Source organism: Arvicanthis niloticus, chromosome 3, assembly GCF_011762505.2.
Source record: "Arvicanthis niloticus isolate mArvNil1 chromosome 3, mArvNil1.pat.X, whole genome shotgun sequence".
NCBI classification, from domain to species: domain Eukaryota; kingdom Metazoa; phylum Chordata; class Mammalia; order Rodentia; family Muridae; genus Arvicanthis; species Arvicanthis niloticus.
The window spans coordinates 112,400,183-112,415,476 of NC_047660.1; positions in this window are offsets into that span (position 1 = coordinate 112,400,183).

Here is a 15,294-nt window from a genome sequence, read left to right on the forward strand (position 1 = left end):
CCAATGGCTAATGATCTGTTCCTCCTTAACATATGTTTCTTTGCTTGTTTTTAATTCTTTTCTGGCTCCATTGCTACTGCCTCCTCCTGGGCTCAATTGAGCTGATGGAGTCCCCAGAGAAGGTGACTAAAGATGATAAGACTGCATGCAGGTGATTTACCTGGGAAAGTTCTTGAACTTGTATGTTTTGAGGAAAGAGATGGAAGCAGGACAGAGGCAAGGAAAAAGTTGGGTTGTAGTACTCTTAGAAAAACTACAGCAATCCCTCAAGGTGTTCTAAGGCTGAAGTTGCCATTCTTAATGATGTCAAGTTGGGGTAAAGGAATGAAACCCTTGTGCCTCTGCATCAACAAACCATTGAATGCAACGTGGGAAAGGACCAGCCTCGAGAAGGCTGCTTTCTTCTCCCACAAAGTTTCTATGTCATATGGTAGCTGTGGGAAAATAAGCTCTTCAGTTCTAAGGGACTATCAAGGTGGGGCACCACAGCATCTACTAATGTCTATACTTTCTGGTGCTTAGATTGTTTATTAATTCTGGAGGCAGTTCCTGCAGGAGCTCACAGGCATCTTTTCCATGGGAAACTATGAGGGAGAGGATGGGAATGAAAGCATAGTCTCCATCTTGGTCTCTTGTCTCTAGTCGAGAACTTCTCCAAGACATCCTTCTTCTCTGTTGTTCCATTCAGCAGAAGTTACCAGGTGCTGGTCTCAGCTGCTCCTTATGCTGCAGTCAAGTCCCCTCCACCCTGTCTCGTGTTGATTATGAGGTGAGGGCCTGGTAACTTTGCCTTTCTCAGATCTCAAATGCTGTAGTTGTCCCTTAACATTAAAATTGTTGAAGGGTTTACCAAGAGATATTCAAGTGTTTATCTAGATGCCAAACATATCACTCACTACTTCAATAGGTGAAAACAGCTCTCAATCTTGCTATTAGGGCCAATTACTCTTATGAACAGGATGACTCCATTTCTTGTTTGCTGCTCGGTGGTTATAAAGAGCTTAAGGTTTCTAAGCAACAGCTATAATGGACTCCTGGGTACCTATGAGGAAGAATCTTCCCTCTGAGAACCATGACTCCCTCTAAATTCATAAATCCAAGAGTTTAGAGAAGGAAAAAATCTTTCTCAAGTACATACAACTATAGAGATAGAAGGTAAAATTATTTCAGCTTCTTATTTATATCCCAGTTATGGGTGGGGATATAGCTCAGTGATAGAACACCTGTCTAGCATGTGCAAGGCCCAGAATCCAAGCCCCAGTAATTAAAAATAAATAAATAAATAAATAAATAAATAAATAAAACAAAAGCCCACATTAACACAGCAACTAAAATTGAAGATACTAGATGGTTGAGCTCTATGACTGACAGCTTTCTTTCTTTCTTTCTTTCTTTCTTTCTTTCTTTCTTTCTTTCTTTTTATAGTCTGATCAAACTGCTGATTTTACTTTTTCACAAAGGGGTTATATACACAAAAAGGCAAGATGTGGGGAAGGGGATGACATAGGAGCATAGGTGTTCAGAGGGAGTACAGATATCTTCCAGAACAGGGTATCAGCTGGGTGAAGGTTCAGGGAACATGTCACTATGACTCTGCCTATGATTCACTTGTTCTTATCTAAGGTGGTACTATCCACCAAGGCTACATATTCACAAGGTCTATGACTATCCACAAGACCTATGACTAGTTGTTCTTATCCAGGCTAGTAAATTTCCACCAAAGCTGCCTGTTTACAACATCTTATAGCTATCTGTTTCAGTGTTTTTCCACAATGTCAGGCCTATTGCTGATTTTAGGCCTATTGCTGATTTTAGGCCTATGGCTGATTTTAGGCCTTCAAAGTATAAGCGGGGCTGCCCCTGACGTCTCCTCTCTTCTCCAAGTATAGAAGGACCGTGGCGATTCCAGTCTTGAAAAGGCAGGGATAGAGGCCTGACCTCCAGTAATTAAAGGGGACCTTGTAATGGCTCTGGTCCTCCTGTCGTTGTTCAGTGAGGCATGAGGGCCATACCCGTCCTGATGTCTTTTTCCTGGGGAGGGGATACTTTTGACATCAACCCCTATGCAGTCAGGCTTGTCCCTCAGGGAACCCAAAAAGATATTTTAATTTTTATTTATATTCCCTTGCCGTGTTTATTTATGATGCTTCACAGCCTAAGCAAGAATTTAGGTCACCAGTCAGAGGGGGTTCTGGATGGCCCCACTCTGCTTGGTCTAGGGGCAGAAGTCCCCTCTTTTAGGTTGGGTGGAAATGGGTTTTGGGAACACCCTGGATAGAGTAACAACCTCGTCTTGAGTCTCGTGGTCCTCCATAGCTAACTTATGATAATGTGTCTTGAGTCTCGTGGTCCTCCATAGCTAACTTATGATAATGTATCTGAATAGGTTTTGATATCAAATTATCTATCCGTTGTTTCACAAAGTTAGTCAGCCTATTTAAGGACCAGGGACCAAAAGAAATAAGTAGACATAACCCAATTAATGGCCCCAAAATGGTAAGAAGTAGGGTTGACAAGCATGAAGAGGTTAAAAACCAATTCTTGTACCAGCTCTCAGCTTTCTCTCTATCTTTCTGTCTTTTCTACTGTAAAAGAGTAAATCAAGTCCAATAAAGTCCTTTGAATTTTTTGGAGATCACTTCAGATAGCAAAACGAGGGATTTCTTCAGATTAGTGATGTCAATCTGGCAGTTTGATGTCCTTGTCAATGGCCCATCGAAGGTCTGAGTAGTGTAAGTCCTGAGGCCAGGATCAGGATTAGAACTTCCAACTGCAAACACCATGGGTGATTCATTTTTACCTGGAAAGGAAAATGAAGAAAGTTCTCAGGGAGATTTCTCTTCCCTGGATGTCAATTGTTATTCATCTTATTTATAGTTGGGCCTGGCTTTGTGGGGGTATCTATTTATTTCATTAATCTTTTGGCAGCCATTTAGATGTACCTTCATTGGTATCAAACAGTCTTATCAATCCTCAGGCCCATATTAGAACTGGGTCCGGGCCATTCTATTTAAAGGTAAGAGGGTCCTTCCAGATAACTGTGGCATAGTTTTAGTTGGTCTCAGCATGCCAAAGGCAATCAGGAGCAGACTTGTCATGAGCTTTCAGATTTAGAAAATTAAAAACAAACAAGGCATGATGGAGAGTATTTCTGGAAGACTCCTTCTGGGGGTGTAGCTCCCCCTCTTTGTTTTAAAAGCCAATTTTTCAGAGTTTTTATAAAATCAGGCAGAAGCACCAGTAGCTGCTCCTCCCACACTCAGAGAGTCATGAAGACACTATTTCAAAGTTCCATAATATCTGTTCTACAATACCTTGTCCTTGAGAATTATAAGGAGTTTCAGTAACATGGGTAATATTAAATTGTTAACAAAACATCTCAAATTTTTTACTGTAATAGCAAGTTTTATCTATCTTAATCTGATATGGAACACCAAGCATGAAAAGATAATATAGACAATAACTAATTACATTTTTATTTGTTTTCCTTGTTAAAGTAATTGTAATTAGAAAGCCTGAAAAGGTATCAAATCATATATATTTTTTAATTTTTTTAAATCAAAAATAAGTATAATCTACTTATCATAATTGATTAGGTATAAGTCTTTAAGTATTTTTATTAGATATTTTATTTATTTACAATACAGATGTCATTGCCTTTCCCCTCTCCCCCTTCCTAGAACCCCCATACCTCCTTTTCCTTTAGGCTTTTATACCATTTTGATTACGTGCATGTATTAAGGTCAGTTCTAGGTTGAGGGTCTAGCAATACAATAGATGCAAATAGTCAAAGAACAAGCAATACAATAAACACAAATAGTCAAAGAAAAAGCAAGACATCAAACCTAGTTACCTGAACACTCTCATGATCACTGTTGCTAAAGGCTTATTAGGGCCCTACTTCTCTATCCTAGCCCAAGGTCATTTTCATGTCTAAAACCTACTTCCTTGTTCTAGCCTATAATTTAGATTCCTGTCTAAAATTACTTCTTTGTTCTGGCCTAATATTTAGATTCCTGCCTGAGATTATTTCTTTGTTGTAGCCTATGATTTAGACTTCTACCTGAAATTACTTCATTGTTCTAGTCTAATGTCAGATTCCTGCTTGAAGCCTACTTCCTTGTCCTTGGCCAATGTCATATTCCTGCCAAGCAGCCCCATTTCTTGTCCTCGGCCCATGTCAGCTTCTTGCCAAGCAGCCCCAAAGGCTCTCCACCTCTCCCCATTTTTTTTTATTTCATTAACAAGACTGACCCTGTCTTAGGTTGTTCTAAAAAGAATGCCTTCCTTATTCATCATGGAATATGCATTATCAAAGGCAATGCACTTCTGTCTTTGGTTGGTAAGGCTCTGGGCAGAATCTTACCCATCATTGGCTTGCCAGCCTGTTAATTTAATAAATCTGTCTGGGGATCCATTTTCAGGTTTAAGCCATGTACTTTGGCTGACAACATGTTGATGTTGTTAAAGATTAGTTTTAACACAATGGGCAGGAATAAAAGTATTCCCAGGACAAGAAGGGCTAGCCTGGTTGAGCTATATATGCCATTCCTGAGGTTTGTCTAAAATGAAAACACTGAGCTCAGGCCATGGATAATTTTATTGGCATTGTCTGCAGCATCAAAGCTCAACAGAGCAGCATTCCTTAAATTCATAATCTCACTATGCAAAGTTGACACACCCAGAGAGGTGTTAGGATTATGCCAAATATCCTAAAGGTGTCTTTAAACTTTTTTCTAATTATAATTACAATCATTGTGAATTTCAAAAGTAACACTACTCCAATGATATTTGTCATGACACTTGGGATGGCTCCTAACTCTTGAACCCTGAACGTCCTTCAGATAATTTGAATGGGATATAGAGCATCATTCATTGTTCCAAGATACCTATATAAATCTTTTTGTATACTCAATACATTAGTAATTTTTTTTTGCTAAATGGTTAACAAAAATAGTTGTCTTAACTCCTTGTGTCAATGCTATTGCAGAAGCAGTGGTGCTAGCAATTAATGGAATTAAAGCTGTTATACCAGCAATAACCAAGCCCACTACCTTCTTGCTTCTGCTTAAAGCCTAACTTACTTCTTCCAGCACTTTCAAGCTTTTTTCAGAGAATCGAGGTTTTCTAATACTCAGGACAGTGAGACGAAAGCTGGTTGATAGACGCCCCCCATAACAGACATGCCAGATTTCAACACACTAACATAATTGGAAATTATACAGTCAATGCAGTTTACAATAAATGCTGTAGAAGAGACAAAACCAATTTTAGCTTGACAATTAAAAGAGCCTTAAAACATGTACTAACCCTTGTTTGAAATCCAGATCCTGGCCCAACATTATCTCTTGCTATACTAACATCATAACCAAACTACAGGTAGCTTCCAAATATGTCCATGACAAAATCCATATCCAGTCTTCCAAAAGTAGACTGTTATTTCCCATATTGGATTGATTTCTAGACCAGTACATGACTGAGTCCTAATAGCTGGGTAACTTTAAGAAGAATACAAGACACATAATTTCTCTTTTTGATTCTCTATCCCACAAGGTCTAAATCCTTGAGGCAAGGTGGCTTGTCCCATCTGGGATATAGCCAAGCAAAGGTGGGTCAGGAATTTATGTCCAATACAGCTCCCCAGTCATCCTTGTCAGAGCACTCAGCAAGCTCACAGGTCAGCATCATCCTTTGTCTCAGCAACAGTATGTCTCACCAATCTTTTAAAGTTCTATGGGCCTCTTTTACAGTACCTTGTCCTTGAGGATTATACAAAATCCCTGTAATAAACTGCTGACAAAAAGTCTTGATTGCTCAACTACAATTGCCAGACCCATTATCTGTTTTTTTTTTTTTAAGTTGGGTATTTTATTTATTCACCCTTCAATGTTATCTCCTCTCCCATTCCCCCCAAAACCTCTTATCCCATCCACCCTCCTCCTATTTCTCTGAGGGTGTGCTCCCACCATCCTCCCATTCCCACCTCCCTGCTCTCAAATTCCCCAACACTAGGAAATCCAAACTTTCAGGCTCCACTTCCACTGATACCTGACAAAGCCACTCTCAACTACCTATACAGGTGGAGCCATGAATCCCTCCCTTTGTGTTCTCAGGTTGGAAGTTTTAGAATGGCTATTCCAACTTGTTTCTTAGGACCACTTGCTTGAAAAATTATTTTCCAGCCTTTGGTGATTTGATTCTTATGTGATGAAAGGTATTTCTTTTCTGGTCTAGTCTATTTGGCATTCTGTAGGCTTCTTGTATGTTTAAGGGCATCTCATTCTTCAGGGTAGATAAGTTTTTTTCTATAAATTTGTTGAAGATATTTATTGGCTCTTTGAGTTGGGAATCTTCACTCTCATCTATACCTATTATCCTTAGGTTTGGTCTCCTCATTGTGTCCTGGATTTCCTGTATGTTTTGGGTTAAGAACATTTTGCATTTTGTGTTTTCTTTGACACTAGTGTCAATATTTTCTATGGTATTTTCTGCACCTGAGATTCCCTCTTCTATCTCTTGTATCCTGTTAATGATGCTTGCGTCTATGACTCCTGATTTCTTTCCTAGGTTTTCTATCTCCAGGGTAGTCTTCCTTTGTGATTTCTTGATTGTTTCTACTTCCATTTTTATGTCCTGGATGGTTTTGTTCAGTTCCTTCACCTGTTTGGTTGTGTTTTCTTGTAATTCTTTAAGGGATTTTTGTGTTTCCTCTTTAAGGGCTTCTACCTGTTTACCTGTGTTCTCCTCAAATTCTTTGAGAGTGTTATTTATGTCCTTCTTAAAGTCCTCTATCATCATCATTAGAAGTGATTTTAAATCTGAATTTTGCTTTCCTGGTGATATAGGGAATTCAGGACTTTCTAGTGTAGGAGAACTAGGTTCTAATGATGCCAAGTACCCTGGGTTACTGATGCTTATGTTCTTGCCTTTCACCATCTGGATCCCCTTAGTTCTACCTGCCCTGTCTCTGACTGGATCCTGTCTTTCCTATTATATTGGTTGTGTCAGAACTGTGTGGGGTGGGTGTTGCTACTGGGGTTAGAGCTGAGGCCCAAAATTTACTCAGTGCTCGGCCCAGACCAGAAGAAACCAGTACTCTGGGCCAGCAGTAAATTCCTGGGTCCCAGTGGGTTGGAGTTATTCCCTGTTTGGGGTGGGTGTTGCTGTCTCCTTATCTAAGATACTGCCCAGGTTAGAGCTCCTGGGAACCCGCTTCCTCTGGGTTTTGTGAGACTGTGTGTATAGCCGCCGCCCGGGATCTGCTCAGTGCTTGGGCCCAAACAAGAAGCCGACAGAGCTTTCATCCTTCAGATCTGTTTAGTTTCTGTAGAGGTAAGGCTGGTGTATTAAGTAGAACACAGAAAGAAATATTACTCTTGGATCTTACAGATCTTAAGGGTTCACACTAATCTCCATCATTTCTTTGGGATGCAATATTGGTTTTGATTTACTTTATTGACTGAAGAGGAAGAAGTATTAGAGCATGTCCAATTCTCTACATCTTTTCAACTTGTACTGATGGCTCAGGTATTTAATATCTTAGTTATTATGGGTCATCATGTTTTTTCAAGCTTCTTGAAAAAAAAAATCATACCCTGTGGTCTTTGCCAACTATTAGATTGTATATATTGGAGCTATCGAATCAGTAAACCGTATATTTGCTTCCTTTAATCCAGTGCTATATGAACCCATTCCCATGTGTACTCCCCAGTTCCTCACAGTGTGCTTTGGTTGTATCCCACAGCAGTTTGTGGGTTCGATTAGTTTTCTATTTGATGGAAAACAATACCAAAGAGTTGTTGAGCTCTCCTCAGGATTCACGAAAGTCTGAAAATCATATGTCTACCAGTTTAGGTTCTCATTTCAACACCCTAGGGAGAATTTGCTTCCCAAGCTCATTACCTCTACTGACAAAATTTATTTCTTGAAGATAGTAAGACTGAGGTCCCCATCTTCTTGCTGCCACCTACAAAGCAGCCTCTCTTAGTAGCTAGAAAGTTTTGGTATCCCTTGGCATGTGGTTCCCTCTACTTTCAAGCCAGCAGTCCTGTATTTCATTTCTTGTTTGCTTCAAGTCACAAACTTATTACTTCCTCATCAATTGGAGGAATTTTTTGTCTGTGGACCTGGAGATGGTATGTTTGATGCTGCCTCATGCTAGACTCGGACTCTGCCAGTCTCTTACATTTCTAGCCATGTCTTCAAAACAGGGTGTATTAGCTACCTTTCTCATCCCTTTGGCTACATGCCTGGCTCAGAAGCAACTTGAGGAAGGAATGTATTGTGACCCACAGTTGAGGCTACAGCTCATCATGGATGGGCAGGCGTGCTAGTGAGTACAACCACGGACATGGCAGCAGGAACATGAAGCTGCTAGTCACACTTCACCTGTGGTCGGGAATTAGAGAGTGATGAATGTGGGACTGTGAAAGGATAGCTTGGTTTCTGGTGGAGCACTGGTTAGAGATGTCCAGAGACCCTGCAAGGGAGGGTATACATTTCACCGCACTCCCAGACTCCAGGCTCCTGACACACAGCCAAAGACCTCCATTGCCCCTACAGCCCCTCCCAAAGAGAAGTTTGTGTCACCTAGCACTGATAGAGGGCTGACAGGTCTCAGCCTCAAGATATCTCCAAACTAATGAGATACCTAAAGGCCAGAGAGTATAGCCAATTACCCTTCCCAGACCCTCCTCCCTCCCTATTCAACTCAGGTCCATCCTGAGGTGGGAGTGGGGGGTGGGAACCAGCCAGATCCACTTTCCTCCACAATAGACGTTTTTAAACCATGGACTTCCTCGTGTCTTTGGGGCTCCACCGTGGGGAACTGTGGAGAAGGCCTTTAACTAATGAGCCGCCTAATCTCCCGCCTGGAAGACTTCTCTATGTTCCCACTATGGAGGCCACCAATTCATAACCAAGAGTCTCTACCTTGCTGGGCGCCGCCAGAGCTCTCCCTCTCATTCCTCTTAGCTGTGGGCCAGTCCAGCCTGTATGCCCTCGAGTCTCAGCTCTTCTGTGGCTCCCAGACACTGCTGGGACAGAGACCACTGGTCTCCCGGTCAGCCGCTTCGGCCCGGAGACCCCCCACTCAAAAGCTCTACCCCTGTGGGACTTCAGACTGAGATCTCCCCACGCCTGGGCAGAGTCCAGAGGCTTCTCACAGCCCAGCGTCCACCCAGCACCGCATAGAGGGAACTCAGTCAAACTCCCGTGCTTCTGCCTCCTGGGGCGGCCGACATGCAGGAACCACATCACAGCCCCACAGGACCCATGCCCAGTGCCAGCTACTGCCCCACTTGTATTCCACCCACTTTGTCCATTTCAGTCGATCTGGGACCCCAATCCATAGACTGTATCTTCTTACTTGAATTATATTTTTCCAGAAAAATTGTCTAGGTTTGTCTCCTAGGTGATTTTTAAATCCCCTTAAATTGGCAACAAAGACTAAACTGTCCAAAGTCTACCCCTTGTCAACTTGGTACCAAAGGCAGATCACTTTTAAATCACCACATTCTGCTGCTGATTGTTAAACTCTCAAGTTCATTGCACACAACGAGATGCATTTAGTTCATCTTTAAAAGTCTCTAAAGTCTTAGCAGTTTATTGTTCGAAAGTGTAAGCACAGAGTCTCAGGCGATCTCATAAATGTCAACCCCTGTAAAATCAGAAGTTCAACTTACATATTTCTGATATGCAAAGGTACATGCAAATGTTGTCATCTCCCTTTTAGTGTTATCTCCAAACCCATCAGAACGGCTAAGCTCTACACACTGCATTCAAGGGCTTTTTTAGCCCACAGCTCTGAATTCCTCCACATTGCTCACACAAAAATGGTTTCTAAGGTCTAAAAGTCACACGGTCAGATTCATCACAGCAATAGACCCACTTCTTAGGACCGGTTTTTCTTTATTCAAAGAAGCCTTGGACTTTGACTGTATCAGCCTCCCCAAGATGCTAAGAGTCCAGGCCTGAGCCACTGGAAAACTTTGATTTTAGAAGCCAGGGATAGTGTCCCATGTGTATACTGCCAGCACTTGGTGGACCGAGGCAGGACAGGAGTGAGTTCAGAACCAATTTGTGTTATACATCACATTTTTAAAAAAATCAATAAATTAAAATAAAATTCAAACTTACTGCCATAGGCCAAATTCATCCAGGAAGACATTCCCTATCTTAGGAACAGATTTTAAAATCTTAATTAAATCTTCAAAATTCCTTCACAGTAATATTCATATTGGTGTTTAGTGGGAAAACTGAAAGGGTGTAGGTGTAACTCTTCAGGAGTCTTCAAGACAACCTTAGAAACTCCTCCTGTTTCGAGGGAAAAGGAAATTTATTCCCTTGCATCAATAATATATTAGATGTAGGCTGTCCTGAGTATGTAGGATGACCTTGGGAAAGATTAATCTGTGCGGCTGAAGCAATTCTACTGAGAGCTGGAAACTGAGAACTGAGACCTGCCTGTCCGTTGCATTCCCAGGAGCTTGGAAGATAAATTCTTCCAACCAGTAGAAGGATCAGACAGTTTCTCTTCCTTTCCATTGTCGCAGATCTTACTAGATCTCGATTACTACCTACATTCCGTGTTTACTCTCTTCTAACCCATTCTTTATGTGGAAATTTCTTCTTACAAACAACACAGAACATGCAGTTCCTCGAATTAAAGCAATCCCCTAACAAAATCAAAATATGTGACTAGCATAGCCTCATCCATAAAAATATGATCCTCCCCCTTGCATATATGTGTTTCTAATTTGTAATTAGATTGGTTATTATATAATACCAGTATCAGATTGCTTATTATACTAGGATGCCAGTATCAAAGGCTATTTTCTTCTATTAAAGCTTACATTTCTTCTTTATTTTATACAAGGAAAAATAACCACAAATATCCTACTGTTTTCTTATTGAGTTCACTCTAGAGGCCAGTGCTATAGACACCAGACTTTGAAACAACTTTAAATTTCACTTGGATAAACAAACGTGCCTGATAGAAAAACCCTGGTGTACCACAAGGCACCCAGTCTGCTCCAAGGCACTGTTTGGATCCAGCCAATCCAAGGCATTAAGATGGAAAGGCAGCCTGAGAACAAGATTGCTCTGGGATTTTTTTATATTGTGATTGTTCCCCCTGGTGATTGCGAATGGAATGAATTCATTCCATGAATTCATGATTTGAAATCATTTTAAGCAAGCAGAGGAGCTGTCGGACCTCCCTTGACTGTAGGTGTGCAAACTTGCAGGGACAACTAGGGGGAGAGAAAGTCTGAAGCCTCAATTAAAAGAATAAAACAAAAAAAAAAAAAAAAAAAAAAAAAAAAACCCAAAACAACACACACACACACACACACACACACACACACACACACCTGGCAGAAAATATCATTTCCTGGACTTGGGATTTGTAGCAGATCACAGGCATAATTCATAAGATGATTTTAGTAGTGTTGATGCCTTTTAAGAGAGGACTTTCCACAGGATAGTTGTGACATGCCTCTAGTTCCAGAACTATGGAGGCAGAGGCAGGTGGATCTCTGTAACTTTGAGACCAGTCTGCTCTACAGAGCTAGGGCTACACAGAGGAACCCTTTCTCAAAAAACAAAACAACAAAAAAACAAAAACAGAAACAAAAACAAAAAAGGGAGGAGGACTTTTCAATAGAAGGAAGAGAGGGGAGGGGAGGTGGATTGACCAAACACATTGCATATACATATGAAATTATCAAAGGATAAATCAAAAACAAAGAGAAAACCTGCTTAAATTTTGCTTATAGGATCGGATTTTTCATGGTTTGTTGATTTGGCTTTGGTTCGTAGTTTCTTTTAATCATTTTTCTAGCATGAAACAAATCCAACTTTCTTGAAGCATGTTTAAATATGCCGAAATCCAATAACATCAATGGCTCAAGTTCTCAAAGTTGTTTCAATAGTCTTTCTTTTGTAAACAAAGTATAAGTAAAGAGTCATCTCTTTTTAAAGGAATTTTATGTTATGAGAATATGGCGCCTAAATTAAATTGATCTCTCCACTACTATTCATTCTGCCATATTCCCTCTATGAGATTGATGCTTCATCTTCAATTGTTTAATTTCAACTGAAATTGGAAAACCAAAGCGACTTAGGCTATTTAATAATAAAATTACCTTGTGCTGCTACAGTTTTATATATTTCAAAGCACTTTTCCCTTATTAAATTTTGTCTTACACCATAGTTATTGTTTCTCTTCTGATATGTGAGTAAAAGGAGGTCCCAAGTAATCTTGGTTTAGGTATCCATTTAATCAGTGATAAAGCTAAGAAGAACAGAAAGGGTCTGCTTCTGTGATAGAATTGTTTTCTTCTCTATGTCATGACTCCTGACATATTCATGGAAATGAAGCAAGAGTATATCTTCATCCTCGGCAATGAAGAAACAACAACCATTGTGAATTTGGGTTTGGATAGTGTAATGAAATTAATACCGCAGTCTTGAGATGAAGAATGATCAGGAATATATTAACCCAAGTAAGGGTGAGACAAATTCCCCATCAAGAATATTGGTCAAAGTTGAGGAAGCCTGAAAGACAACCCAATGAAGCAGAAACTAATGGTTAATCCAGACTTTAGTTTTTCTCTAATAAGAAATTTTGATTGGGGTGAAGTTCATCTGTGAGAATGAAAGCGAGATAGACTGATTGAGGATGTTTTACTCCTTTGGTATTTGAAAGAGGAGTTTGCAGAAAGACTCTATTAAGTTACCCGTTACTAGTAAGTATAAGCACTTTTTAAGATACCAATAGTAGGGGCTGGAAGGAAAGCTGGTTTGGTTAAAATTAAAATATTAGCATGAGGGGTTGGAGAGATGGCTTAGAAGTTAAAAATACTTGCTGTGCATGCAGAGGGCCCTTTTTGGTGCATGGGATCATACACTGTAGCTTATAACCATCTATAACTCCAGTTTCAGGAGATCTGATGCTCACCTCTGGCCTCCATAGGTGCTCAGGTGGTATGCATACATACATATAGGTGATATAATTATATACAGAAAGTAAAAATAAATAACTCTTTAAAGATATATTAGACTGGACATGGAAGCACATGCCTATAGTCTCAGAACTGAAGAAGCTAAGGCAGGCAAGTCATGAGTTCCTGGCTAGCATGAGCTACTCCGCAAGATTCTGTTCTGTTTGTGAATGGTTTTTATTTTTATTTTTTTTCTGGAGATGTATTCACTGAGAAGTATTCAAAGTCTTATGCCTCAAATATCCTCAGCTACCTAAAACAAATATCTGGGTACACAGATATCAAAGAATATCAGGGTTGCCAAGATCTAGTATTTCAATTCTGAATATTCAATTATAAGGAACCAAGGTCTTTTTCTGTGTGCTAAAAATAGAGACTATGCTAACATGGTTTCAAACAAAGTCAGAAAAGACTCCTAGTTGCTATGCATTATACAAGGAATTTACAGTCAGCTTTTGTTTTTGAAGAAGCAGCCAGGTTTCCTATGAGACAGAAACCATATGAGAAAGAAGTTTGCAAAAATGATGGTATGAATAAAGAAAATTTGGAAGAAAAGAGACTCGGCTATTCTCAGACTACACAGTCTAGAATGTAATTTGAGCAGGAAAGTTCTGGTTCAAACTTGGGCAGCTAGAGTTACTTCTCATGATTTACTCCCCCAGCGTCTGCCCATCGCCCTGCAATAGTATTTCTCCAAGAGCAGAAAAATAAGCCTCAAGAGAATGAGCTTGCCGGGCAGTGGTGGCGCACTCCTTTAATCCCAGCACTTGGGAGGCAGAGGCAGGTGGATTTCTGAGTTCGAGGCCAGCCTGGTCTACAGAGTGAGTTCCAGGACAGTTAGGACTACACAGAGAAACCCTGTCTCAGAAAAAAAACAAAACAAAACAAAACAACAACAAAAAAGATGAACTCACTATGTGTCCTAAACCAGTCCATAGGTGACAGGATAGATAAAGCCCATGGGGTCTCTCTTAGGCCTTGCTAATCTAACAGCTGATCATTGGACAGAGGGCTTAAACGATGAACACATACTTTTCATAGTTATGCACTTACTTTTCACAGTTATGGAAGGTGAGAAGTCTAAGATCAAAGTACCACGTGCTCCAATTGTGGTAGGCATTAATTCCAATTTGCAAATGACTGTTTTCTCACTGCTGGGAAGTAGAGAGTAAACCCAGGCTCAGAAGTTCTTTCAGACCTTGTAAAGAAACTAACCATGCTCAAGACTAACCCCTTCCCAAGGATGGCCCCATCTCTCAAAACCACCTCACTGGGAATAGGTGATTTTCAGGAGACAAAACATTCAGTCTATAACATTTGTTATTCCAAGGAAAGCAGACTGTGGCGTTCTCTTTATGAATGAGAAGCAGATTCACTACTGAAGGATAGGCCTCTTTGTGTTCCCACAAGGCAAAAGCTACTCTGTCCTCCAGAAACTGAAACCAGGAAAACAGAGAGGATAAAGGCCCTAGAAGATTTGACTTGCTAGGTGTGTCTTCTCACTCTTTCCCTGTACTTACAAGGAGCCTGAGATAGAGATTGGCATGGGAAAGTATAGCTTTAAAGACGGTAGGGGGTAGGGAATGGCAATAAGCATGGAGATGAAGGTTCTGGCTTTGGGGTAAGTGAGGACCCAGCTGAGACTTTGAACCTATTCTAACAAGCAACTTCATATCCCCAGGTGCTTGTAATGAGCTAATAAAAATTCAGATTAGCCACTCTGCAGAACTACAGGAAAAAAAAAAAAAATTCTAGACTGGGAGGTGGGGTAGGGTGAGCAAGATGCCAAAAGGAGGTAGAAACATTTCCTGTATCCAGATGTTTGCTAGTCCTAGCATGATTGGTTGAGTCCTGAAGTGAGTGAAGCTTGAGACCCACTTATAAATCTTGTGTTTTCCTTCCATTCATTCAGACTAAAGAAAGCAAGCTGATAAATGATTCGCTAAAATGACAAATATTTGCTCAGGGGAATATATAGTACCTAGAGAAAATGTTCTTTTCCCAGCAGCTACTTGAGAAGAATTCCTTTGTAGAAAAAAGTGCAAATTTGTTGCAGGGATATTCTACTCATACCAGAGTCCCATGAAGCATCCTGTTGTCTCCAAAAACTTATTGCCAGGAAAAATACTAACTTGTATAATAAAAGAAAGAGAATAAGCGTAGGCTCTGAAAGACACAATTTTCCAGGATAAAGAGGGAAACATATTTACTTGTCTGACTTATCAGACATTAGAGAAAAGAGAAATTATTAAGTCACTGGCTAAATGACTTGTGAATTCCACCCATCCCA